Source organism: Anomaloglossus baeobatrachus, unplaced genomic scaffold (assembly GCF_048569485.1).
Source record: "Anomaloglossus baeobatrachus isolate aAnoBae1 unplaced genomic scaffold, aAnoBae1.hap1 Scaffold_81, whole genome shotgun sequence".
Lineage (NCBI taxonomy): Eukaryota > Metazoa > Chordata > Amphibia > Anura > Aromobatidae > Anomaloglossus > Anomaloglossus baeobatrachus.
The window spans coordinates 350,101-376,018 of NW_027445195.1; the positions used below are offsets into that span (position 1 = coordinate 350,101).

General features: G+C 47.3%; 1 pseudogene; it reads left to right on the plus strand.

The window, feature by feature from the left end:
- The first annotated feature begins 15,927 nt into the window (after positions 1 to 15,927).
- On the plus strand, positions 15,928 to 16,134 carry LOC142288282 (U2 spliceosomal RNA; annotated as a pseudogene).
- Positions 16,135 to 25,918: the final 9,784 nt, after the last annotated feature.

Genomic DNA, 25,918 nt, shown 5'->3' on the forward strand with positions numbered 1-25,918 from the left:
TTACGTAGGTAAGCAGGTTCTCAGCATTGCAGCCCATTTGTTGTCTTAAGTTAGTTAAGCGGGGTTAACTAACCTGTCAGTTCAGCCTCAGGTCTAAAGCAGAGGCCTGGACTCCACTCCTTACTCCTCACTCCACAACTCTCCTTAAAAACAACTGACTCCTTTTTCCTGCCCCGGGGTCTCCAGACACCTAGGTGGGCGTTTCCTTCCGTCTGTTCCTGCCCACTGGTGTGCTTGTCTTTCCCTGGGGGAGGTGACTAGGGTTTTCTGGCTGGCTTTGTGTGACTTAGGTGAGGGAAGTTGTTATGCGGGGGCCTATGTGTGACTACCTGCAGTGTCAGGGCGTCACATATGTATGTGTGTATGTCTGCTAAAGGAATCCGCACCGTCATATTTACAAACACAAAATTTTGACTCTATGCACAGAAGAGAGTCATTTTATTTACATGATTTGTGTTTTTTTACTTTTTAAAACTATCGTTAAATGTTAAGTTTTAGTTAGGGATTTATGCTTCTGTCTGTCTCTCTCCCAGTCTCTGTCATCTGTCTGTCTCTGTGTGTCTCTATCTCTATCCATGTCTGTCTGTCTCTCTATCTCTGTCTGTCTCTCTGTGTCTGTCTGTCTCTCTCTCTTTGTGGCTGTCTGTTTCTATGTCTGTCTGTCTCTTTTCCAGGTCTGTCTCTTTTCCAGGTCTGTCTCTTTTCCAGGTCTGTCTCTTTCCCTGTCTGTCTGTCTCTTCCCCTGTCTGTCTCTTCCCCTGTCTGTCTCTTCCCCTGTCTGTCTCTGTATTTCTTTGTCTGTCTCTGTCTGTCTCTTCCCCTGTCTGTCTCTTTCCCTGTCTCTCTCTGCCTGTCTCTCTTTGTCTCTCAAAGCCAACCAGAAAACCCTAGTCACCTCCCCCAGGGAAAGACAGGCACACCAGTGGGCAGGACCAGACGGAAGGAAACGCCCACCTAGGGGTCTGGAGACCCCGGGGCAGGAAAAAGGAGTCAGTTGTTTTTAAGGAGAGTTGTGGAGTGAGGAGTAAGGAGTGGAGTCCAGGCCTCTGCTTTAGACCTGAGGCTGAACTGACAGGTTAGTTAACCCCGCTTAACTAACTTAAGACAACAAATTGGCTGCAATGCTGAGAACCTGCTTACCTACGTAACTGATGAGGGAGGATGTCGCAAATCCATGGGAAGATGTTCAAGCTCTCCTGCAGTTCTTGGTGGTCCGTACAGTCCGACCACTTCGAATTCTGAAAGGCACTCTTACCCTTTCTACCCTGGAACGAAGCTTACGCAAATAAACATGCTTGACCCTGGAATTGTTGACTCCGGTCTTCCTTTCATACCCCACACCTCCATTCCCATTTCTTATTTAAAAGTAATTACACAGACACAAATTTATCTTTGGATAATTTTGGCCATAGCAGCCATTTTATTAACAAGAATACATAACCAATAAAATTTGCAATGTAATAAGGTCCTTGAAGCTACCAAAACCCTGGTGATTCCCATAACTGAGCAATAAAAAACCTCAACTTGCTCCCAGCCGTTACCCACACTGGCTCAGGAGCACCAAATGGTAAGGGTTAATCCTCCGTCAACCACAACCACACCCCCAGGGGCCCCGACATACCCCGTCGGGGTTCCCCCCCAAAATCACCAGGGGACCATCAATTCTGCCAATGAGGGGATCCATACCCGGATGAATCCCCGAACCAATTTTAAACCAACTTCAAGGACCCACCAATAAACAACACCACAACGAAGGCACCTTGAAACCCTTCAAGTGCCTGAGACCCCCCGCAACCAAAGGGCCCTCTCCATACCTCCCTGCAAGCCAAGAGCCCATAAGTCAGTTCCCACCGCATTAAGGTGTACCCCGTCAGCCAACCAAAATTCCTCTTCCGTCCTTTCCAACTCAACATGCCGTATTGCTATACCCCCGTTCCGACTAACAAACTTCGAGATCGCCCTATTAACCTTCGCCCGCGCCTTGTTCAACCTGTCAACTGACCGCGCTTTCTGCCAACTCTTTCTCGCTACTATCTCCGACCAGACTATCGTTAGACCTGGAAACGACACCCATAACCGTAACAAATCATGTTTGATGTCCTTTATCAAGATTCGAAAAGGACGCCCACCTAAATCATTCCCCCCGGCATGCAACACTAAGATGTCAGGAGGTCTGTCCAACCGGGCGTATCTATGCACCTCCTGCAACACCCTGTTCCACCCTAACCCCCGAACACCGAGCCATCGCACAAGAGCCAGGTCCTTCTCAAAACCTAGCTGTCTCCCGTTCCATCTCGCGTCCGCTCGCCGGGCTCCCCAATACACATAAGAGTGGCCAAGGATCCAGACCAGGGAAGGAAGGGGGGGTGCTTCTGCAATACAAATTGTACAGACGACACCATTTTAGTATGGTGACGCTAATAATGGCGTCATCGCCGCTCACCATCTTGGTGGAGTCCTCAAAGTTTTGGAGGATGGTACATAGGTCGGACATCCATCTCCACTCCTCAGGTGTTATGTGTGGAGTTTGACCCATTTCCCGACGACTTAGGTGATGCAGGTACTCAACAACTGCCCTCTTCTGCTCACATATCCTGATCAACATGTGCAGAGTTGAATTCCAACGCGTGGGGACATCCCACACCAGTCTGTGAGCCGGAAGATGCAAACGACGCTGAAAGCCGGCAAGGCCGGCTGAAGCAGTAGGTGACTTTCGAAAATGTGCAAACAGGCGGCGAACTTTTACCAGCAGATCAGACAGCTCTGGGTATGACTTTAGAAACCGCTGAACCACGAGGTTGAGCACATGGGCCATGCATGGAACATGTGTCAGCTGGCGCCGCCACCAGGTTCCGGCCATTGTCACACACAACCTTTCCTGGCTTTAGGTTCAGAGGTGTGAGCCAGTGATCTGCATGCTGTTTTAGAGCTGTCCACACCTCTTCTGCATTGTGGGGTTTGTCACCTATGCAGATTAGCTGCAGCACAGCCTGTTGCCGCTTCGCCGAGGCAGTGCTGCAGTGCTTCCAGCTTGGGACTGGTGTGGAGGGTAAAGTGGATGTGGATGCGCAGGAGGAAGAGGAGGCTGAAAAGCATGACATTCCGGAGCTGTAGAGTGTGGGTGAAACCCTGACTGAGGTAGGGCCTGCAAACCTTGGTGTGGGAAGGACTTGTTCCGTTCCTCGCTCAAACTGGGTCCCAGCTGGGCTGGGCTGGGTCCCTACCCGGTTGGGTAGGGCGTTGTGGGGGGTTTGTCTATCTCCGTTTGAGGTGAGTTTGTTTAAGTTAGCCTTTTCTTTGGCGATTTTTGGAGCCCTGCGGGTTGGGGAGTTGGTATCGCCCAGTAAGGCGTTCCCCGGGGGCTTGGATTGGGGTGACATTATGTCAGTGGAAAACGGAGTTGAATTTTGGATTAGGAAATCGAAAACTGATCAGAGAGGTGTGGGTAAACTAGTCCGTTTGGGGATGGTTGTGGCATCTGATATGTGCCCGTTCAAGTGTCTCGGGAATTTTCAACAGATCCGTCCGAAGGTGGATGGCCCCTTATTATGTCACGAGGATGGGTCCTTTTTATCGAGATACCAATTTGTGAGTGTTTTTAGGGCATGTTTGAAGTCGTTGGGGTTAGATCCGAAGTCTTTCGGATTGGGGCAGCGAAGGAGGCCTCTATATGCGGCCTACCGGAGGAGACAGTTAAGCAGATTGGTAGGTGGAAGTCGCAGCGCTTTAAGTCGTATGTACGTCCCCAGGTGGTTGTTGGCAATTGAGGGGAAAAGGGGGGGTATTAGGGTAGCAATGGGGGGGGTGAGAGTGTGTGTTTTTTGTCAATTTGGTTTGGTGAGTCAATAAAATGGTGTCGTCTGTACATTTTGTATTGCAGAAGCACCCCCCCTTCCTTCCCTGGTCTGGATCCTTGGCCACTCTTATGTGTATTGGGGAGCCCGACGAGCGGACGCGAGATGGAACGGGAGACAGCTAGGTTTTGAGAAGGACCTGGCTCTCGTGCGATGGCTCGGTGTTCGGGGGTTAGGGTGGAACAGGGTGTTGCAGGAGGTGCATAGATACGCCCGGTTGGACAGACCTCCTGACATCTTAGTGTTGCATGCCGGGGGGAATGATTTGGGTGGGCGTCCTTTTCGAATCTTGATAACGGACATCAAACATGATTTGTTACGGTTATGGGTGTCGTTTCCAGGTCTAACGATAGTCTGGTCGGAGATAGTAGCGAGAAAGAGTTGGCAGAAAGCGCGGTCAGTTGACAGGTTGAACAAGGCGCGGGCGAAGGTTAATAGGGCGATCTCGAAGTTTGTTAGTCGGAACGGGGGTATAGCAAGACGGCATGTTGAGTTGGAAAGGACGGAAGAGGAATTTTGGTTGGCTGACGGGGTACACCTTAATGCGGTGGGAACTGACTTATGGGCTCTTGGCTTGCAGGGAGGTTTTGAGAGGGCCCTTTGCTTGCGGGGGGTCTCAGGCACTTGAAGGGTTTCAAGGTGCCTTCGTTGTGGTGTTGTTTATTGGTGGGTCCTTGAAGTTGGTTTAAAATTGGTTCGGGGATTCATCCGGGTATGGATCCCCTCATTGGCAGAATTGATGGTCCCCTAGTGATTTTGGGGGGGAACCCCGACGGGGTATGTCGGGGCCCCTGGGGGTGTGGTTGGGGTTGACGGAGGATTAACCCTTACCATTTGGTGCTCCTGAGTCAGTGTGGGTAACGGCTGGGAGCAAGTTGAGGTTTTTTATTGCTCGGTTATGGGAATCACCAGGGTTTTGGTAGCTTCAAGGACCTTACCACATTGCAAATTTTATTGGTTATGTATTCTTGTTAATAAAATGGCTGCTATGGCCAAAATTATCCAAAGATAAATTTGTGTCTGTGTAATTACTTTTAAATAAGAAATGGGAATGGAGGTGTGGGGTATGAAAGGAAGACCGGAGTCAACAATTCCAGGGTCAAGCATGTTTATTTGCGTAAGCTTCGTTCCAGGGTAGAAAGGGTAAGAGTGCCTTTCAGAATTCGAAGTGGTCGGACTGTACGGACCACCAAGAACTGCAGGAGAGCTTGAACATCTTCCCATGGATTTGCGACATCCTCCCTCATCAGTTACGTAGGTAAGCAGGTTCTCAGCATTGCAGCCCATTTGTTGTCTTAAGTTAGTTAAGCGGGGTTAACTAACCTGTCAGTTCAGCCTCAGGTCTAAAGCAGAGGCCTGGACTCCACTCCTTACTCCTCACTCCACAACTCTCCTTAAAAACAACTGACTCCTTTTTCCTGCCCCGGGGTCTCCAGACCCTTAGGTGGGCGTTTCCTTCCGTCTGGTCCTGCCCACTGGTGTGCCTGTCTTTCCCTGGGGGAGGTGACTAGGGTTTTCTGGTTGGCTTTGTGTGACTTAGGTGAGGGAAGTTGTTATGCGGGGGCCTATGTGTGACTACCTGCAGTGTCAGGGCGTCACATATGTATGTGTGTATGTCTGCTAAAGGAATCCGCACCGTCATATTTACAAACACAAAATTTTGACTCTATGCACAGAAGAGAGTCATTCTATTTACATGATTTGTGTTTTTTTACCTTTTAAAACTATCATTAAATGTTAAGTTTTAGTTAGGGATTTATGCTTCTGTCTGTCTCTCTCCCAGTCTCTGTCATCTGTCTGTCTCTGTGTGTCTCTATCTCTATCCATGTCTGTCTGTCTCTCTATCTCTGTCTGTCTCTCTGTGTCTGTCTGTCTTTCTCTCTTTGTGGCTGTCTGTTTCTATGTCTGTCTGTCTCTTTTCCAGGTCTGTCTCTTTTCCAGGTCTGTCTCTTTCCCTGTCTGTCTGTCTCTTCCCCTGTCTGTCTCTTCCCCTGTCTGTCTCTTCCCCTGTCTGTCTCTGTATTTCTTTGTCTGTCTCTTCCCTTGTCTGTCTCTTTCCCTGTCTCTCTCTGCCTGTCTCTCTTTGTCTCTCTCTGTCTGACTCATTCCCCGTTTGTCTCTTTCCCTGTCTATCTCTGTATTTCTTTGTCTGTCTCTATCTGTCTGTCTCTCTCTGTCTGTCTCTTCCCCTGTCTGTCTGTTTCCCTGTCGGTCTGCCTTTTCTCCTGCCTGTCTCTGTATGTTTGTCTTTGTCTGTTTCCCTATCTGCCTCTGTCTCTTTCTCTGTCTCTGTCTGTCTGCCTTTTTTCCCTGTCTATCTCTGTCTGTCTCTTTCCCTGTCTGCCTCTGTCTGTTTGTCTCTGTCTCTTTCCCTGTCTGTCTATGCCTATCTGTCTCTGTCTGTTTGTCTCTCAGTCTGTGTCTGTCTCTCTCTATCTGTCTCCCCACTGACATCATATTATCTCACACATAAGCTTCTTATACTATGAATGTCCTTTGTTCCTATAGCAACCAATCACAGCTGCTATTAATAACTTGCAGCTCCCACCTCCATTCAGTTTAATGGAGGCAGGTTTTTTGGAGAGTAACTGTAAAGGTTAAATATTCCTGTTAAAACATAGTCTACAACGTTCCCTGAGTCACATGAGGTGTCTGCAAAATTTTGTGTTTGTAAATATGACGGTGCGGATTCCTTTAGCAGACATACACACATACATATGTGACGCCCTGACACTGCAGATAGTCACACATAGGCCCCCGCATAACAACTTCCCTCACCTAAGTCACACAAAGCCAACCAGAAAACCCTAGTCACCTCCCCTAGGGAAAGACAGGCACACCAGTGGGCAGGACCAGACGGAAGGAAACGCCCACCTAGGGGTCTGGAGACCCCGGGGCAGGAAAAAGGAGTCAGTTGTTTTTAAGGAGAGTTGTGGAGTGAGGAGTAAGGAGTGGAGTCCAGGCCTCTGCTTTAGACCTGAGGCTGAACTGACAGGTTAGTTAACCCCGCTTAACTAACTTAAGACAACAAATGGGCTGCAATGCTGAGAACCTGCTTACCTACGTAACTGATGAGGGAGGATGTCGCAAATCCATGGGAAGATGTTCAAGCTCTCCTGCAGTTATTGGTGGTCCGTACAGTCTGACCACTTCGAATTCTGAAAGGCACTCTTACCCTTTCTACTCTGGAACGAAGCTTACGCAAATAAACATGCTTGACCCTGGAATTGTTGACTCCGGTCTTCCTTTCATACCCCACACCTCCATTCCCATTTCTTATTTAAAAGTAATTACACAGACACAAATTTATCTTTGGATAATTTTGGCCATAGCAGCCATTTTATTAACAAGAATACATAACCAATTAAATTTGCAATGTGGTAAGGTCCTTGAAGCTACCAAAACCCTGGTGATTCCCATAACCGAGCAATAAAAAACCTCAACTTGCTCCCAGCCGTTACCCACACTGGCTCAGGAGCACCAAATTATAAGGGTTAATCCTCCGTCAACCCCAACCACACCCCCAGGGGCCCCGACATACCCCGTCGGGGTTCCCCCCCAAAATCACCAGGGGACCATCAATTCTGCCAATGAGGGGATCCATACCCGGATGAATCCCCGAACCAATTTTAAACCAACTTCAAGGACCCACCAATAAACAACACCACAACGAAGGCACCTTGAAACCCTTCAAGTGCCTGAGACCCCCCGCAACCAAAGGGCCCTCTTAATACTTCCCTGCAAGCCAAGAGCCCATAAGTCAGTTCCCACCGCATTAAGGTGTACCCCGTTAGCCAACCAAAATTCCTCTTCCGTCCTTTCCAACTCAACATGCCGTATTGCTATACCCCCGTTCCGACTAACAAACTTCGAGATCGCCCTATTAACCTTCGCCCGCGCCTTGTTCAACCTGTCAACTGACCGCGCTTTCTGCCAACTCTTTCTCGCTACTATCTCCGACCAGACTATCGTTAGACCTGGAAACGACACCCATAACCGTAACAAATCATGTTTGATGTCCTTTATCAAGATTCGAAAAGGACGCCCACCCAAATCATTCCCCCCGGCATGCAACACTAAGATGTCAGGAGGTCTGTCCAACCGGGCGTATCTATGCACCTCCTGCACCCTAACCCCCGAACACCGAGCCATCGCACGAGAGCCAGGTCTTTCTCAAAACCTAGCTGTCTCCAGTTCCATCTCGCGTCCGCTCGTCGGGCTCCCCAATACACATAAGAGTGGCCAAGGATCCAGACCAGGGAAGGAAGGGGGGGTGCTTCTGCAATACAAAATGTACAGACGACACCATTTTATTGCCTCACCAAACCAAATTGACAAAAAACACACACTCTCACCTCCCCCATTGCTACCCTAATACCCTAATACCCCCCCCCTTTTCCCCTCAATTGCCAACAACCACCTGGGGACGTACATACGACTTAAAGCGCTGCGACTTCCACCTACCAATCTGCTTAACTGTCTCCTCCGGTAGGCCGCATATAGAGGCCTTCGTCGCTGCCCCAATCCGAAAGACTTCGGATCTAACCCCAACGACTTCAAACATGCCCTAAAAACACTCACAAATTGGTATCTCGATAAAAAGATATATGTAATAAGGGGCCATCCACCTTCGGACGGATCTGTTGAAAATTCCCGAGACACTTGAACGGGCACATATCAGATGCCACAACCATCCCCAAACGGACTAGTCTACCCACACCTCTCTGATCAGTTTTCGATTTCCTAATCCAAAATTCAACTCCGTTTTCCACTGACATAATGTCACCCCAATCCAAGCCCCCGGGGAACGCCTTACTGGGCGATACCAACTCCCCAACCCGCAGGGCTCCAAAAAACGCCAAAGAAAAGGCTAACTTAAACAAACTCACCTCAAACGGAGATAGACAAACCCCCCACAACGCCCTACCCAGCCGGGTAGGGACCCAGCCCAGCCCAGCTGGGACCCAGTTTGAGCGAGGAACGGAACAAGTCCTTCCCACACCAAGGTTTGCAGGCCCTACCTCAGCCAGGGTTTCACCCACACTCTACAGCTCCGGAATGTCATGCTCTTCAGCCTCCTCCTCCTCCTGCGCATCCTCATCCACTTTACCCTCCACACCAGTCCCAAGCTGGAAGCACTGCAGCACTGCCTCGGCGAAGCGGCAACAGGCTGTGCTGCAGCTAATCTGCATAGGTGACAAACCCCACAATGCAGAAGAGGTGTGGACAGCTCTAAAACAGCATGCAGATCACTGGCTCACACCTCTGAACCTAAAGCCAGGAAAGGTTGTGTGTGACAATGGCCGGAACCTGGTGGCGGCTTTGAGGCGAGGCCAGCTGACACATGTTCCATGCGTGGCCCATGTGCTCAACCTCGTGGTTCAGCGGTTTCTAAACTCATACCCAGAGCTGTCTGATCTGCTGGTAAAAGTTCACCGCCTGTCTGCACATTTTCGAAAGTCACCTACTGCTTCAGCCGGCCTTGCCGGCTTTCAGCGTCATTTGCATCTTCCGGCTCACAGACTGGTGTGTGATGTCCCCACGCATTGGAATTCAACTCTGCACATGTTGATCAGGATATGTGAGCAGAAGAGGGCAGTTGTTGAGTACCTGCATCACCTAAGCCATCGGGAAATGGGTCAAACTCCACACATAACACCTGAGGAGTGGAGATGGATGTCCGACCTATGTACCATCCTCCAAAACTTTGAGGACTCCACCAAGATGGTGAGCGGCGATGACGCCATTATTAGCGTCACCATACCGCTTCTCTGCCTTCTAAAACGGTCTCTGCTCAAAACCAAACATGATGCATTGCAGGCGGAACACGATGAGTTGGAGCAAGAAACAGTAGTGGGTGTGGGTGATAACACACAGCCCAGCCTCGTCTCATCACAACGTGCAGTGGAGGACTATGACGAGGAGGAAGATGAAGACATGGAGCAACTCTCCGACCAAATTGAGGATATGACATGCATACCAGTCATATGCTCAGTTCAGCGTGGCTGGCCAGAGGACAGGGTAGATGAGGAGGAGGAGGAGGAGAAGGAGGAGGACAGCATGTTCAGTCATCGTGTTGGTCTGGATATTGAAGTGATGGCTGTTAAGAGTCTGGCGCACATGGATGACTTTATGGTAAGCTGCCTGTCTCGTGACCCTCGCGTTAAGAACATCTTGGCCGACAATCATTACTGGTTGGTAACACTGTTAGACCCACGCTACAAGGAGAACTTTATGTCTCTTATTCCCGAGGCGGAGAGGTCAGCCAAAATGCAGCAGTTCTGGAAGGCCATAGTCACGGAAGTAGGCAAAGCATTCCCTTCACAAAACGCTAGCGTCATAATTGTAACACTATTAGTTAAAAGAAAGGGATAAAATGTAAAAAAAACAAAATAAGGCATAACTTTTTTTTAACATCAATTTTTTTTTTTTAGATTTAACCAAAGAATGTGCACATTTGTTATAATAAACAAGTGAAAAATGTTGAAAATCAGTCATCCAAAGGTGTGTGAAAAAAAATATATATATGGTACCAATAAAAATGTCACTTTGTCCTGCAAAGAATGCAGCCCCCCACATTATTTTTTTCCTCTGTGCGGCCCATACACCCAGCCGAGTTTGAGACCCCCTGCCTTACACTATATAGATATCATGTTCATTCCCCATCTATCTTGCTCAGGAGAGCATCTCCCTCCCCCGGCACCAAGAGCAGCTCATACTAAATTGTTACATTGACTAGTAACACTGCACACAGAAATGCACCTTAATATTCCACTGTTAACCCTTTCCTCCCAGCAGTAACACACAACTCCTCACCTTGATATCATGGTGATTTATGGTCAGAATGACTTCAATGCGATCAGTGATTTCTATTCTAGCTCTGCTCACATAGATTTTATATCCACACTCAACTATAGGCCGTTCTTCATATTTTGGGGGTTTTTAGTCAGATATACTAGTTTGTGCCTGTATAGTATTGGTGTAGATGGGAGTGTAGGGCATGGGTTACATGGCACTGTGGTGGGATACTGATGGGAGGTATTGGTGCTGTGTTTGATGCTTCTACTGGGTATTTTCCTACAAATACTGGAACAACTCACTGCTTAGAATGATCCTTCCCAGCTCTATAATATATTATATATACCCCACAATGCAGGCTCACACACACATTTGTCTCAAGTGTGTTGTAGGGACACAGATACAGTCTTGGTCATGTGACTAAAGGCTACTTTACACACTGCGATATCGGTCCTGATATGGCTAGTGTGGGTACCCGCCCCCATCTGTTGCGCGACACGGGCAAATCGCTGCCCATGCTGCACAACACCGAACAGAACCAGTCACACATACTTACCTGCCCGGCGACGTCACTGTGACCGGCGAACCGCCTCCTTTCTAAGGGGGCGGTCCGTGCGGCGTCACAGCAACGTCACTGAGCGACCGCCCAATAGCAGTGGAGGGGCGGAGATGAGTGGCCGGAACATCCCGCCCATCTCCTTCCTTCCTCATAGCGGCTGGGAGGCAGGTAAGGAGAGGTTCCTCGTTTCTGCGGTGTCACACGGAGCAATGTGTGCTGCCGCAGGAGCGACGAACTACATCGTTACTGCTGCAGTAACGATAATCGAGAATGGAGACCCATGTCACCGATGAGCGATTTTGCACGTTTTTGCAACGGTGTCACACGCAGCAACATCGCTAATGCGGCCGGATGTGCGTCACAAATTCCGTGACCCCAACGACTCCGCATTAGCGATGTCGCAGCGTGTAAAGCCCCCTTTAGTGGGAGTGGTGTACAGGGTCTTAGCAGTAAAGAGTATTCCATATTTCTGCCAGATACCCACAGAGATATTGAAATCTGAAAAAAGAGACTTCTGCTCATTGAAGGTAAGAACTGCTCACATAGCGTTCAAATCCACAGCAAACGAGTGCTCTAGCACTGGCATCTCAGCAGGGATATTCCCCTACTACACATGTGTGTCTGGGTCGCTGTGACAGTTTACAGGACATAACTCAGGGCACCTAGACAGAAGGCAGAGGGACTACTTTCTATTTCTGGTGTAGAGCTTAGTACAATATATATATATATACTATTACATGTGACACATGTACCTTGTATTACCATTATTCGCTGTATATGAACCCCTTTTCTCCGGGCATTATTTGTCTATAGCATTTTTCACGAACCTGAGGCAACTGAGAACCCTTCAGTGAAGGAATTCCACTAACCCTCACAATACCAACCAGGGGCCTCCCTGCAGTAACTCAGGTAGTTGTACCCATTCTCTTTCCGCATTCTATGTGTTCTTCTTCTTTCTTCTTTTTTTTCTTTTTTCTTCTTTTTATTTCTATCATGTAGTTCAGGGGTTTATAGATATATGCCCTGCATCTCATATTTCCTTTAGTGGTGCTTCTTACCCATTCTCATATCATTTACCCTAGTATTTCATGATCCTGAGGCGACTGAGAACCCTTTAATAAAGGAATCCTTTTTCACTTGAATTGTCAAGTGATACTTACCAGTGACTATCACGTAATGTTACAGGTAGTTGCATTTTCTTCCTCTTCTTTCTCTCCTTTCTTCTTTGTCACACGGTCCATTGTGTTATAGCCCACGTGTCATGATAACACTTGTACCATCTTTTCATTTAGATTCCACCTACAATTATTTACCGATTCCAGTTCTGAAATAGGCTTTCATCATCTACTCACTAGAATTCTCAAGTGCATAAGGTACTGAGACATATACATGTTCACACCATTATAAAGAACAAAGTATAAACATTGAGGTTTTTCTCACACCCATGTTCCTGTGTTCCTGTGTTCTTTGATATGATATGTGTTCATTTCCTTCACTATATAGGATTGCAAGTTTTCCATTTGTACCTTAATGGCAATGACGCTATACAATTGAACACATATCATCCTGTTATCCATATAGGTGTGTATTTACCTGCTTGACTATTTTTGGTTGTTTGATCCAGAATGTTTCTCCAGATAGGTCATGTGGAAATTTTCTTTCCTCAGTACAAATGTTTTCACTATGGCTTTGGAAAAATTTTTTGTATGTGCATCATGGTCATTTGACCCATTGTACTCTCAAGTAGCAGTATATTGTACTGTTATGTTGTACTATGTACTAATTACGTGTTTATATGGTTTTGTAACCCTTTATGATCTTAGATAACTTTATCCTTGATAAAGACCTAAAAACAAGGTCGAAACGTTGGATGAATTATCCTTTTGCACAAATAAAGAATTTTCAGCATTCCAAGAGTTCTTTTCTTACGTTATTGATCACTATAGTGTGCCAGAGCTATTTCTATTGAATTGACTCTTATTTTTTCTGAGCACCTGCTATATACACAGTGAGCCAGACATATTCAAGTTTCATTCAGAAGGCAGAGGGAAGCCTTAGCAGCTGAGCCTATATCTTGGCTTGTGAGCATTAGAACAGGCCGGCGATTACAGGGTAACATGAAAAATGTCCAGCTTGCATTATGACTAGAACATGACAATATCCTTTTAAGTACTAACCTATGATGCGTTCCTAAGCAGTTGATGTTATATGTTCTACATTTCATTTTCTGCATACTTTACAAGTAGTAGAATTTGCTTTGATATAGGCAACTGGATTTTCACAATGAAAAGGCAAAGGATAACGCCCGAAAAAGACGCCATACATTATGTCAGTGCCATCACTGACAAACCTGGATTGACCATGAAATACATCAATCCCCTTAAAGGTGAGTTAAAACAAGTTTTAACTAAATTGCCTTAATATTGTCATGCATTAGAATGACTGTCTTAGGTAATGATAAATATTTTCTACAGGAAGAGGAGTGTTTGCTGAAACTGAAATCGAAAAAGGGAGTTTTGTTGCAGAATATCGAGGCGAGCTCACGTATGCACTTACGATGGTAGACAACTACTCGAGATTTATGGTTGTGGTACAAGTCAAAGATCTAATGGCCCATACTGCAGCGAAGGTCTTCCAAGCAAACTTATGCAGACCTCATGGCTACTCAGAGAGAGTCCTCACAGATCAAGGCACTGCCTTTGAAGCGGAAATCTTCAAGGACTTCTGCAGCTTTTACCGATGCAGGAAGATGCGCACTACACCCTACCATGCTCAAACCAATGGTTATCAACCTGCTCAGGACTTTACCCCATATTCCAGATGTGGCCTTACAAGTGATTTATAGAGGGTTAACAATACGTTGGGATCACCGGATCTAATCTCCCTTTTTATACACCCTAAAATCTTGTTTGCTTTAGAATAAACAATAACATCATAAAGGTATAGCAGTACCGTTTCAAAGTTTCGGTGTCCCAAGCAGCATTCCATCAGCCTCTGGAAGGTTCCTGGCAAATTGCACAGCTCGAAGGGCATGCTTTTGAACTCGCAGAGACCCATCGGGGTGGCAAAGGCGGTCTTCTCCCGGTCTGCCTCAGCAACGGACACTTGCCAATAGCGACTAGTGAGATCAAGGGTAGAAAAATAATTTGCAGTTCTCAATGCAGCTAGCTATTCCTCAATACAGGGGAGTGGTGCTGTCCTTCTTCTTTAACAGGACCAACGGAGCTGCCCAGAGGCTACAACTGTCACGGATAACCCCAGCCTCCTTCATGTTGCTCAACATGTCCTTGGTACACTGGTAATGTGCAGGTAGTTTTGGCTTATATCTCTCTTTGATGGGTGGGTGTGCACTTGTGGGGATGTAGTGTTTGACCCCTTTTATTCTTCAAAAGTCTAGCGGATGTTTGCTGAAGACTTGCTCGTATTCTTGCACTAGCCTGTAGACCCCCTTCTTGTGATGTGAAGGTGTGGAGTCAGTGCCTACGTGTAATTCCTTACACCACTCCTCTGGCTGACTTGGTGAGCTGTCACTGAATGGGTGGGCTGAAGCAATGGTGGATGCTGCTGTTTGGATAGCATGTGTATCTACTGAGAACAGCTTATCAATGGTGGCAAATCGGAGCAGCTTAATCTCTTGCTCTCCGCAGTTCAACACTCTCATGGGCACTCTTCCCTTCCATATTAATGAATAAAACTATGATGTAAATAGCATATAGATACCCCACAAATGCAGATAAAAGTAGGTTATGGGAAAAGGGGGAAGAGAGAAACAGGAAAATAGTGGAATAAAGTATACCTTCCAGGTGGGAGAGGAAATGGCAGCACAGCCAGTGGAGGTGAAGCAAGGGGAGCCTGCAACTAAAGAGTTGAGAGCGTTATCACATGGTGACTGAGCCTGATTGTAACGGGAGCATAGAGGTGCCGATCCTGTCTTACCTGCGTTGGTGTAGAAGTGGGTGTCCTGTGGTGGAGTCAGCTGTGTGCAGTGGTGGCCGTGGGTTCTTTTATGTGCGACCGTAGTAATAGCTGCGCCCACTTCCTGTATGGGAGTGGAATGCAGTGAGACTAATGGAACGCACGCCTGCGCATTTGTGTTTAACGTCGCGCATGTGCAGAACGGAGAAAAGGCTGCGCTCACTTCCTAATGAAAGGGAGTGAGACGCAGCTGGGAAGGGAAGGGAAAAGATTAGGGTTTGGGGATGATGAAAGGGCTTTCTACGGGCAAGGATGGCAAAGGGTGGCAGTGACGGAAAGTCAGGCAGCCTGTCCTGTCCTGTCCTGTCCGTCCGTCTTTTTGTATCATGAATTGGAAAGACTGCAAGGGGGAGGGGAGGTGCTTGGAGGAGGAGGAGTTATTCAGATTAATTGCAGTGGGCGGCGGCTGCAAAAAGCATCATTCTTCTTGTTTTTGCTCTGCAAAACAGCCTTTTCAAGGGTTGGCTTGGGTGACAAAATGTCTTCTGTAGGCGTGGGTTTGTCTCCCTCTCCCTAAGATGTGTCCGGTATAGGCCAGGGTGCCACTCAAGGCCGTAACCAATTCGGGTTATAGCTTCTCGGCCTTTTGGCTAAGATCAAGTGTAGTTTCGGAGGACGCTACCTTGGTCGGTACTGGAAGGTGCCTGGGATTGCACGTCTGCCGGCCTTGAGGAAGTGTGTGCGCCTTCTGGTGACACATAGCCCTCTTGTGCCTGGACGGTTCCCAGGCAACGGGAGGTGATCACCTTTGTTATTTTGAAGTCCTACTGATAAACAGAAAAAAAAAAAAATTAAATCTGTTCTTATCAGTTTAATATCTGATACGTCCCCTCTCTGGGGACCATATATTAAATGGATTTTTAGAACAAGGAGATGGAAAAAATCTTGCTCTGTCCACTCCACGCATTGACCTGGTATTGCAGTACCTCCAGGACCGGTGCACCCCTTCTTAACCCAGTTTCCAAAAGCAGAACTCAATTCACCTGATTCAAATGAGCCCCATTAGTGAATTGAAAGAAAGCAAAAACTTTATATGCACCTCAATTTGGCCAATTCACTTTTCACACTTTCACCCTTTTTTTTATCTTTCACACCTTTTACTTGCTTTATTGATGCAAAAGCTGTGCCAAATAGCAAACTCATCTCCACTCAACTTGACCAACTCTGCTATGTCCCGTGCAGTATCTTATTCTCAGTCTTATCTAGATCATTTGCAATTGAATAGAATAGATCCCTTTTGGACACATTGGATTCAGCTGCTGCAGTGACTGCAGGTGTTAGAAGATGCAGACTTGGCATCAGGTGCTGTCTATCAGATTCCACTCCAATTAAAGCTTCCATTGTTTTTCGGTGTTTTCTTTGAGCAATGATGATGTCTTTAGTGATCTGTTGGCTCCCTCTCCTGGAGGAAGAGTTTGCTTGCTCTTGGACTTTCAAAAAGAGAGGTCATGATAGACATTTAGCTTCTGAGCCCAATTGGGGACAGTCATGGGTGATGAATGTTTTGCAACCTGCTGCGAAGCCTGATACCGCAATATAAGGAACGTCAAATACTAAGAATGGGCGGCCTATGAAAGAATTAGTACTTTCATTAAGCATACTTAAACGGCTAATTGGGAATAGACAAACTGTAAAAAGCCCTCTGAGAAAGCCCCTCTCTAACCTTTGTTAGTAAGCTTTTCTGTAGTCTGCCTGTTGATGTATTTTCCGTTTGAACAGTGCACAACATGAAGTGACGGAACACTGGCTTGTCACAATGTCCCCCGCTGACATCACAATAGCGCTGCTGCCTAGAAAGCCAGCTGCGCAGCAGAAGTTGCTCTTTGGGTGGGATGGTGGGCTAATGTATCTATTCCTGCTTGGTGTGAGTTTGACATGATCTAGAGCAACGAGTTCCAGCGGCTAGCGGTTGATTATTGGCTGTAATGGGGCTTTCTGGCTGGTGCCAGCCTTTCTTCTTAGCACACAGGAACCACAATCCCTACACCATGCTTCGATGGATTCTCTCATCCCAGCCCAGTAAAACTACATATTTCACACAGTTATAAGCAGCCCATGGGCATTCACCTGGATTAAAACCCATAACAGCTCATAGACCAAACAATCAATCTACCACTGGACCAAAGACAGGAAGCTAAATCCACTGCCTGCGGTAACTAACTTAATCCTATAGTCTACTCACACAACAAACCCAAGAGAAAGGAAAAAAACATGGCTTCGATTATCCATCCAATGAAAACGCATAACCATTGTGAGCCATTGGACAATGCAATTGCACACATGGTGACATGGTGCACGGCCCAATGAATCAAGTCTGTACTTCATATTCACGGTTTAAGCCCTTGGGTTCTAATGTGTCCAGAGTACATATCCAGAAAGATTCCCTTTCTTTGTGCTAAGCACAAGTCAACAATACGTTGTAAGCAGATTCTATTACCAGTCCCACACCATTTTGTGACGCATAATCGCACAGTGGCCCAATTAAGATTCCAAGTCATCGAACATGTCCCAGCCATACGCAGAGGAGGCGATAGAATTAGGAAGCTCAAAGAAAGGGAATCTTTCTGGATATATACTCTGGGCACGTTGGAACCCAAGGGCCTAAACCATGAATATGAAGAACCGACTTGATTCATTGGGCCGTGCACATTTTTTCTAACGCCCGGTTCTTTTTCGTGTTCACACTATATATGGTTCCACTATGTATGGAGTTCCATTCTTCCTTGTTTTTTATTTGTCATGTTTGTCTGATTACCTTGTCTAACAGTTTTTTCTCCCCTTTCTTTACCTTCCAGGTTCCCATAGTCACGTGAAATATCCCTGTTGCACTTGATTACGGCTCACTATTCACTATAGGATGTCTTATATCTAACATCACACTCTCACCCATCAGCACTCTATAGGTTTGTATAAGGTATGCGCTTACACATCCGGTCCTCCATAGGTATTTCCACTTATGTAGCACTATCCCTATGATCACTCATAACTCATACCCTTGTAGTCAATTACAGCCTCCTCTCTCCCCTCTCCCCTTCTCCCTTTCCATCTATAATTTTGCCAGTACAATATTAGTTTACATTAGGCACACACTCACATATTCCTTTCCTTAGTGACTTATTGTAATTCACATTCGCATACAATTCTCTATGCCTGCCCCATTACTACATTCATAACTACTTGACCCTATCCTGATACCCCTTGTCTCACCTTGTTGGTCCCTACACCTGTTATCATCTCCTTTCCTGTGTCTGTCTTGTCACACAACACATTTTAGCATATCCCTTGTGCTCCTTATTACCTGTCCTGCCTATAAGAATTATGTCCATTATGTCCATGCATGGCCCAATGAATCAAGTCTGTACTTCATATTCATGGTTTAAGCCTTTGGGTTCCAATGTGCTCAGAGTATATATCCAGAAAGATTCCCTTTCTTTGAGCTTCCTAATTCTATTGCCTCCTCTGCGTATGGCTTGGACATGTTCGATGACTTGGAATCTTAATTGGATCACTGTGTGATTATGCGTCACAAAATGGTGTGGGACTGGTAATAGAATCTGCTTACAATGTATTGTTGACTTGTGTTTAGCTCAAAGAAAGAGAATCTTTCTGGATATGTACTCTGGGCACATTAGAACCCAAGGGCTTAAACCGTGAATATGAAGTAAAGACTTGATTCATTGGGCCGTGCACCATGTCACCATGTGTCCAATTGCATTGTCCAATGGCTCACAATGGTTATGCGTTTTCATTGGATGGATAATCGAAGCCATGTTTTTTTCCTTTCTGTTGGGTTTGTTGTGTGAGTAGCCTATAGGATTAAGTTGGTTACCGCAGGCAGTGGATTTAACTTCCTGTCTTTGGTCCAGTGGTAGATGGATTGTCTGGTCTATGAGCTGTTATTGGTTTGAATGCAGGTGAATGCCCATGGGCTGCTTATGACTGTGTAAAATATGTAGTTTTACTGGGCTGGGATGAGAGAATCCATTGAAGCATGGTGTAGGGATTGTGGTTCCTGTGTGCTAAGAAGAGAGGCTGGCACCAGCCTGAAAGCCCCATTGCAGCCAATAATCACTTAATAACTTTTTCAACTTGTCATCATATGGGAGGCCTTCCATTCCTTGTAGTAGTCTAGTTGCCCACCTTTGAACTGACTCTAACTTCTGAATGTCCTTTTTAAAATGTGGAGCCCAAAACTGGTTCCCATATTCCAGATGTAGCCTTACAAGTGATTTATAGAGGTGTAACAATACGTTGGGATCACGGGATCTAATCTCCCTTTTTATACACCCTAAAATCTTGTCCCAAGCAGCATTCCATCAGCCTCTGGAAGGTTCCTGGCGCATTGCACAGCTCGAAGGGCATGCTTTTGAACTCGCAGAGACCCATAGGGGTGGCGAAGGCGGTCTTCTCCCGGTCTGCCTCAGCAACGGACACTTGCCAATAGTGACTAGTGAGATCAAGGGTAGAAAAATAATTTGCAGTTCTCAATGCAGCTAGCGATTCCTCAATACGGGGAGTGGTGCCGTCCTTCTTTTTTAACAGGATCAACAGAGCTGCCCAAAGGCTACAACTGTCACGGATAACCCCAGCCGCCTTCATGTTGCTCAACATGTCCTTGGTACACTGGCAATGTGAAGGTGGTATTGGCTTATAGCTCTCTTTGATGGGTGGGTGTGCACCTGTGGGGATGTGGTGTTGGACCCCTTTTATTCCCCCAAAATCTAGCGGGCTTCCCACCGGTAACCCGCTCCCCAGCTTGGATGGATGCTGAGGGAGCCCCTTTTGCCCGCAGGCTCTGGCCCTGGGAACTGTAGCCTTGGCGGTGACTGTGCTTCCCTCTACGGTGTGAGCTGTTGCCTTCAATCGGGTCTTGACTGCTGGGAAACCCTGGAGGTTCCTGTCGCTAACGGATTTGACCGGTTTTACGGCGACTCCTAGACTGGTCGGGGTCCGTAGGCCCTGCCGGATGGTGCTGGCTTCTCTTCACTCCCCGATCTGGTACCGGCGGGCCACCGCCCATCCCCGGTCCGTACGGTTCACTCCAATCAGCCTCTCCTGCAGAAGGTCACCACCGTCTGCCAACCTTGCTGAGTGCCCGGGCCACACACCCGGACACGGTCAGTCTCCTCTCCTCTTCACTTCTCTAACTCCAAAACTGATCTCTAATCTGACTCCTTTTCCCGCCTCCAGGACTGTGAACTCCTCGGTGGGTGGGATCAACCGCCTGGCCCACCCCCTGGTGTGGACATCAGCCCCTGGAGGAAGGCAACTAGGATTTGTGTTTAGCTTCGGTGTGCCTAGCCGGAGTGTAGAGTGTGTTGGTGTAGTACCTGTGACGACCTGGCTTGTCCAGGGCGCCACATTCCCCTATAGTAAAATGCAGACCGTCCGCGGGCTGCCCGTCCATCACCGGTTTTATTTTCACAACTGAAAAAGAATAAAACGGTAAAACATGTAAAAGCATCATAAACATTTTACAACGGTACAGCTTCCGCTCTTCTCCCACCCAAACAACCTGGCCCTGATGCTGCCCCTAAGAAGCGGGCAGCACCCCTTGACCCCAGTCCAGCACCAAGTTGCCCGAGCGGGTTCTGTCTCTTTCAGGGGGCCCACGTCCAAGGGGACCCCTGAACCCCCGGAGGATCGCCACTGGTTACGGTAGTGGCGGGCCTAGGCCATCCCTTTCCTCCAGGCCCATCCTCCCAAATCAGCCTCTCCGGAGGCGGTAACGGTGTCAAGCCAACAAACATTTTTATTTACATTGCACTAAGTTTGTGGTTGCCCTGCAAGTTCTCGGGCTTGTCCGTAAGCAGTTCCTTACGCAATGGTTGCACAGTCCCTACGGGGACAACAGTTGCCGGCAACGGCCGGTTTAATCACGGTTCAATCAGGTAAACTTCTTTGGTTGATCATCTTTACTTATCATTTAAAACTTTCAAACTGGTACACTCAACACATAAAGCCCCCCCCTTTTAAAGAGTAGTTTCCCTGTACCTAAGTGGGGGTCTACCTAGGTTGGGGCGAGTGGACCTTCGGGGTCCGGTGTCAGTGGTGACAGGCAGTGGGGCAGAGGGAACAGTCAGTTCCTCCTCCCTGCTATCATGTGGGGCAGGCGGAGGCATAGGGGAGCTGGGTACAGGTACATCCCTGGGCACTGGCTCGCGGTTAACCGTTTCCATCATTTCTTCATCCACGGGTTGTGGGAACAGTATCACTGGAAGGATCACCGCACCGTTCTGTGTAGGCCAGTCTGCTGGAAAATCACCCATCATGGTGTGGATTACCTCTTTTTCCTTCTCCACTGGACTGGGAACTGGAGCCTCATCCGCTACTCTCAATGCTGGTGGGCACTTCTTCAGGTGGTCTCGGGAAACCGTGGCCAAAGTCCCCCCCTGGTCACGGCTGATCTGGTAGGCCTTCCCATTCTCCCATCCTGTGGGCTGGACTACATACGGGGTTTTTTCCCATTGATCATCCAGCTTGTGGGCCCTCCCGCTTCAGCACTACATCCCCAGGTTGGAAGGAACCGGCAGGCGCCTTCTTGTTGAAGCACTGCTCCTGTTGTCCCCGACTCCGGCACAAGTTCTTTTCAACATACTCCTGGACCTGTCGGTACTGTGTCCTCCGCCGAGTGTCCCATTCAGCTGTCGACAGGAGTGCTTCTGAAGCTTCCAAGCCCATTTCCAGATCCACTGGTAGCCGGCCGGGACGAGCTCTCATCAGGTATGCTGGAGTGCATTTCGTAGAGCTGGAAGGGATGTTGTTGTACATATCGACCAGGTCAGGTAGCTTCTCCAGCCACAGGTTCCGCTCTTCCAGTGGTAACGTCTTGAGGAGGCCCAGGACCAAGTGGTTCATCTTTTCACAAATGCCATTGGTTTGGGCGTGGTAAGGCGTGGTCCGGATTTTCTTGCAGCCGTACAACTGGCAGAATTCCTGGAATACCTCTGCTTCAAAGGCCGGACCCTGGTCGGTAAGCACCCTCTCCGGGTACCAATGCGGTCAACAGAAATAAGCCTGGAAAGCCTTAGCAGCGGTGCGGCCGGTTAAGTCCTTAACTGGGACAACCACCAGGAACCTCGAGTAGTGGTCTACGATGGTCAGAGCGTAGGTGTACCCACTTCGGCTGGGGGTGAGCTTTACATGGTCAAGGGCAACCAGCTCCAGCGGTTGGTGTGTAATGATCGGGTGTAGGGGTGCCTTCTGGCTGGCCTCGTCCTTCCTTTTCAATGCGCAAGGGCCACATTCTCGGCACCAGGCCTCCACAGATTCCCGCATTCCACTCCAATAGAACCGCTCTCTTAACAACATCTCTAGCTTCTTCCACCCGAAGTGCACTGCACCATCATGGTATGCTTGCAGGACGGTGGGTACGTTAGCCTGGGGAATCACCAGCTGGCGGATCTTCTCGTGAGTCTTTGGATTAATCAGCTCGCGATACAACTTCCCCTGGTGTAGGTATAGCCGGTTCCGTTCTTGCCACAGACGTTGGGCTTTGGCAGGGGCAGCAGGGTCTATCCCAGCAGAACTCTGTTCCACTAGAGTCTTGACCAGGCGGACAGCAGGTGCCTGGTCCTGAGCTTCCTGCCAGTCCTGTCGGGGCAGCGGATCCAGGTTCACCCGTTGTTGGTAGACGTGCACCTTCTCAGTGAATGGCCGGTGAAATGCAGGCAACTCGATCTCTTCGAGGTCATCATCCTCTGGCCCCTCTTCCGACAGGTGGGGCATCCGGGAGAGTGCATTGGCATTGACGTTGGTACGGCCGGCCCGGTACTTGATGGTGAAATCGTAGTTGGCTAACCTGGTCACCCACCGCTGCTCCAACGCGCCCAGCTTGGCCGTATCTAGATGGGTCAGCAGGTTATTGTCTGTGTACGCGGTGAACTTGGCTGCTGCCAGGTAATGGCGGAACCGCTCGGTGATAGCCCACACCAGTGCCAAGAGCTCAAGCTTGAAGGAGATGTAGTTCTCAGGGTTCCTCTCAGTCGGTCGGAGTTTTCGGCTAGCATAAGCTATTACCTTTTCCCTTCTGTCTTGGACCTGGGATAGAACAGCCCCCAAGCCCACATTGCTGGCGTCGGTGTAGAGGATGAATGGGCGGCTGTAGTCAGGGTACGCTAGGATTTCCTCTCCGGTCAGGGCTGTTCTCAGCTGGCGGAAGGATTCCTCATGCTTTTCTTCCCACACCAATGGGGCTACTAGGGATCTACCACCCTTGGTCTGTCCTACGAGGAGGTCTTGCATGGGGGCAGCCATCTTTGTGTACCCCTTAATGAAGCGACGGTAATATCCCACCAGGCCCAGAAACTGCCTCACTTCCCTCACTGTGGTCGGTCTCGGCCAGTCTTGGATGGCGGTGATCTTCTCGGGGTTGGGGGCGACACCTTCCGCACCAACCACATGTCCTAGGTACTGCACTCTGGGTTTCAGCAGATGACACTTTGAGGGCTTCAACTTCATCCCATACTTGGCAAGGGACGCGAACACCTCGGCTAGGTGCTCCAGGTGGGCTTCATACGTCTGTGAGTACACAATCACATCATCCAAGTACAGCAAAATGGTCCCATAGGCAGTCTTCTCTCGGTCTTCCGGTGCCACGGCCACCTGCCAGTACCCGCTGGTGAGGTCAAGGGTGGAGAAGTAGTTAGCGGTTCTCAGCGAGGCCAGGGACTCTTTGATGCGGGGCAGAGGGTAAGCATCCTTATGCGTTATCTGGTTAATCTTCCGGTAATCCACACACATCCGCATGGTGCCATCCTTCTTCTTAACCAGCACCAACGGAGCGGCCCAGGGACTACAGCTGTCCCTAATAACCCCTGCCTCCTTCATGTTCCTCAACATGTCTTTGGCGCATTGGTAGTGCGCAGGGGGAATAGGCCTGTATCTCTCTTTAATAGGGGAGTGTGTACCGGTAGGGATGTGGTGTTGAACCCCTTTAATCTGCCCAAAATCTAGAGGGTGCTTGCTAAAAACCCGCTCATACTCCTGTACCACCCGGTATACCCCTTCCTTGTGGTTTGAAATTGGTTGAAGGATTTCACCAGCACAAAACTCCAGGCATTTTGTTCTTTAAAATAAAACTTCCTTTATTTTCTTATCATTAAAAAGTCCATGCTATGGTGGTCAAGCCCATGTCAGAGAGGACGCGTTTCGAACATCCAGTTCTTATTCAGTCTCTAAACCATCTAGTCACAGAACTGTTTAAAAAGGGCTGAACCCAAACATGTGATCAAATGCAAGGAGAGAGCAAGACAATTACAAAAACATTAACCCCTTGAGTTATATCACTCCATATAATGCTTATAACACTTATATATATATACAAAGTTTTTTTAGTTTTTTAGCCAGATTAATATGCAAACATCAATTCATTTCTTTTATTTAAACCTTTCGGAAATCTAGTGCCCATTAAAAACATCCATTTTATTTCTCTCTGAAAGAGGATATCTTTCAAATTTCCACCCCTTCTAGGTAGTTGAATTTTTTCAATGGCATTAACTTTCATGCCTGTTAAATTACCTGCATGTGCGTCGCGAAAATGTTGAGACGCTCCTGATAATTTTCTGGTGGTGGCATTATTAACATCATAAATGTGTTCAGATATCCTCTTTCTGAGAGAACGACAAGTGCTGCCTATATATTGTAACTGGCAAATAGTACACGATATTAAATAAACCACATGGTCTGAACTGCAGTTTATGAGTGACATTATTTTATACGTTTTTTTATCTGTAAATGAAGAAAATTCTTTCACATTTGACATATAACCGCATAGTCCACACGATCTGTGGCCACATTTGAAAGAGCCTGTGCTGGGTAACCAATTGCCAGTGTTTTTTTTAGTGGAACCGCACCTATTCATATGATCACTAGGTGATAACATGGATCCCAATGTAATGTTCCTTTTTGAAACAAATTTAACTCCATTTTTTAAGATTTTGTGTAATGTGTCATCTGTAGATAAAATGGGTAAATATTTTTTAATAATTTTAATTACATCATAATAATTTTTACTGTATGCTGTTGAAAAAACAACTGACAATTCTTTCTGGGGATTATCTCTGGTTTTATTCATGTCCAAATATTGTGACCTACTCACTTTGATTGCCTTGGTTTTGGCTTTCTGGAGATTTGTCATTTTATACCCTCTTGCCAAAAACCTTTTTTCAATAGTGCTGCATTCTGCCTCAAAACCATTTTGGGTGTTGCAACATCTCCTAGCACGGACATATTCACCTGTAGGGATGTTATTTATAACATGCTTTGGATGGCAACTTCCCGCATGTAATAATGAGTTGCCTGATATGGGTTTTCTATAAAGACTGCAATTAATTTCTCCATTGTCACTCTTCCCATGGAATTGTATATCCAAAAAATTAATTTTTGATACATCATGAAAAAAAGTGAAAAAGAGATTATGGGCATTATTATTAATATATGATATGAAATCCTCAATTTTTTTGTTTGGATTTTGCCATACAATAAGTACATCATCTATAAATCTCAGATATAATACTATATCCGAGAAAAAAGGATTGCACTGATTAAAAATATATTGTTCTTCCCACCAAAACATAAATATGCCTGCTAGAGAGGGGGAAAACCGTGCGCCCATTGAACATCCCTGTAACTGAATATATCCTTTATTTAAAAAGGTAAAATAGTTGTTTTTGAGTAAAAACTCAGTTACGTCAATCAAATAGTCCTGTAATTCAAGTGAGTAGTCAGAATA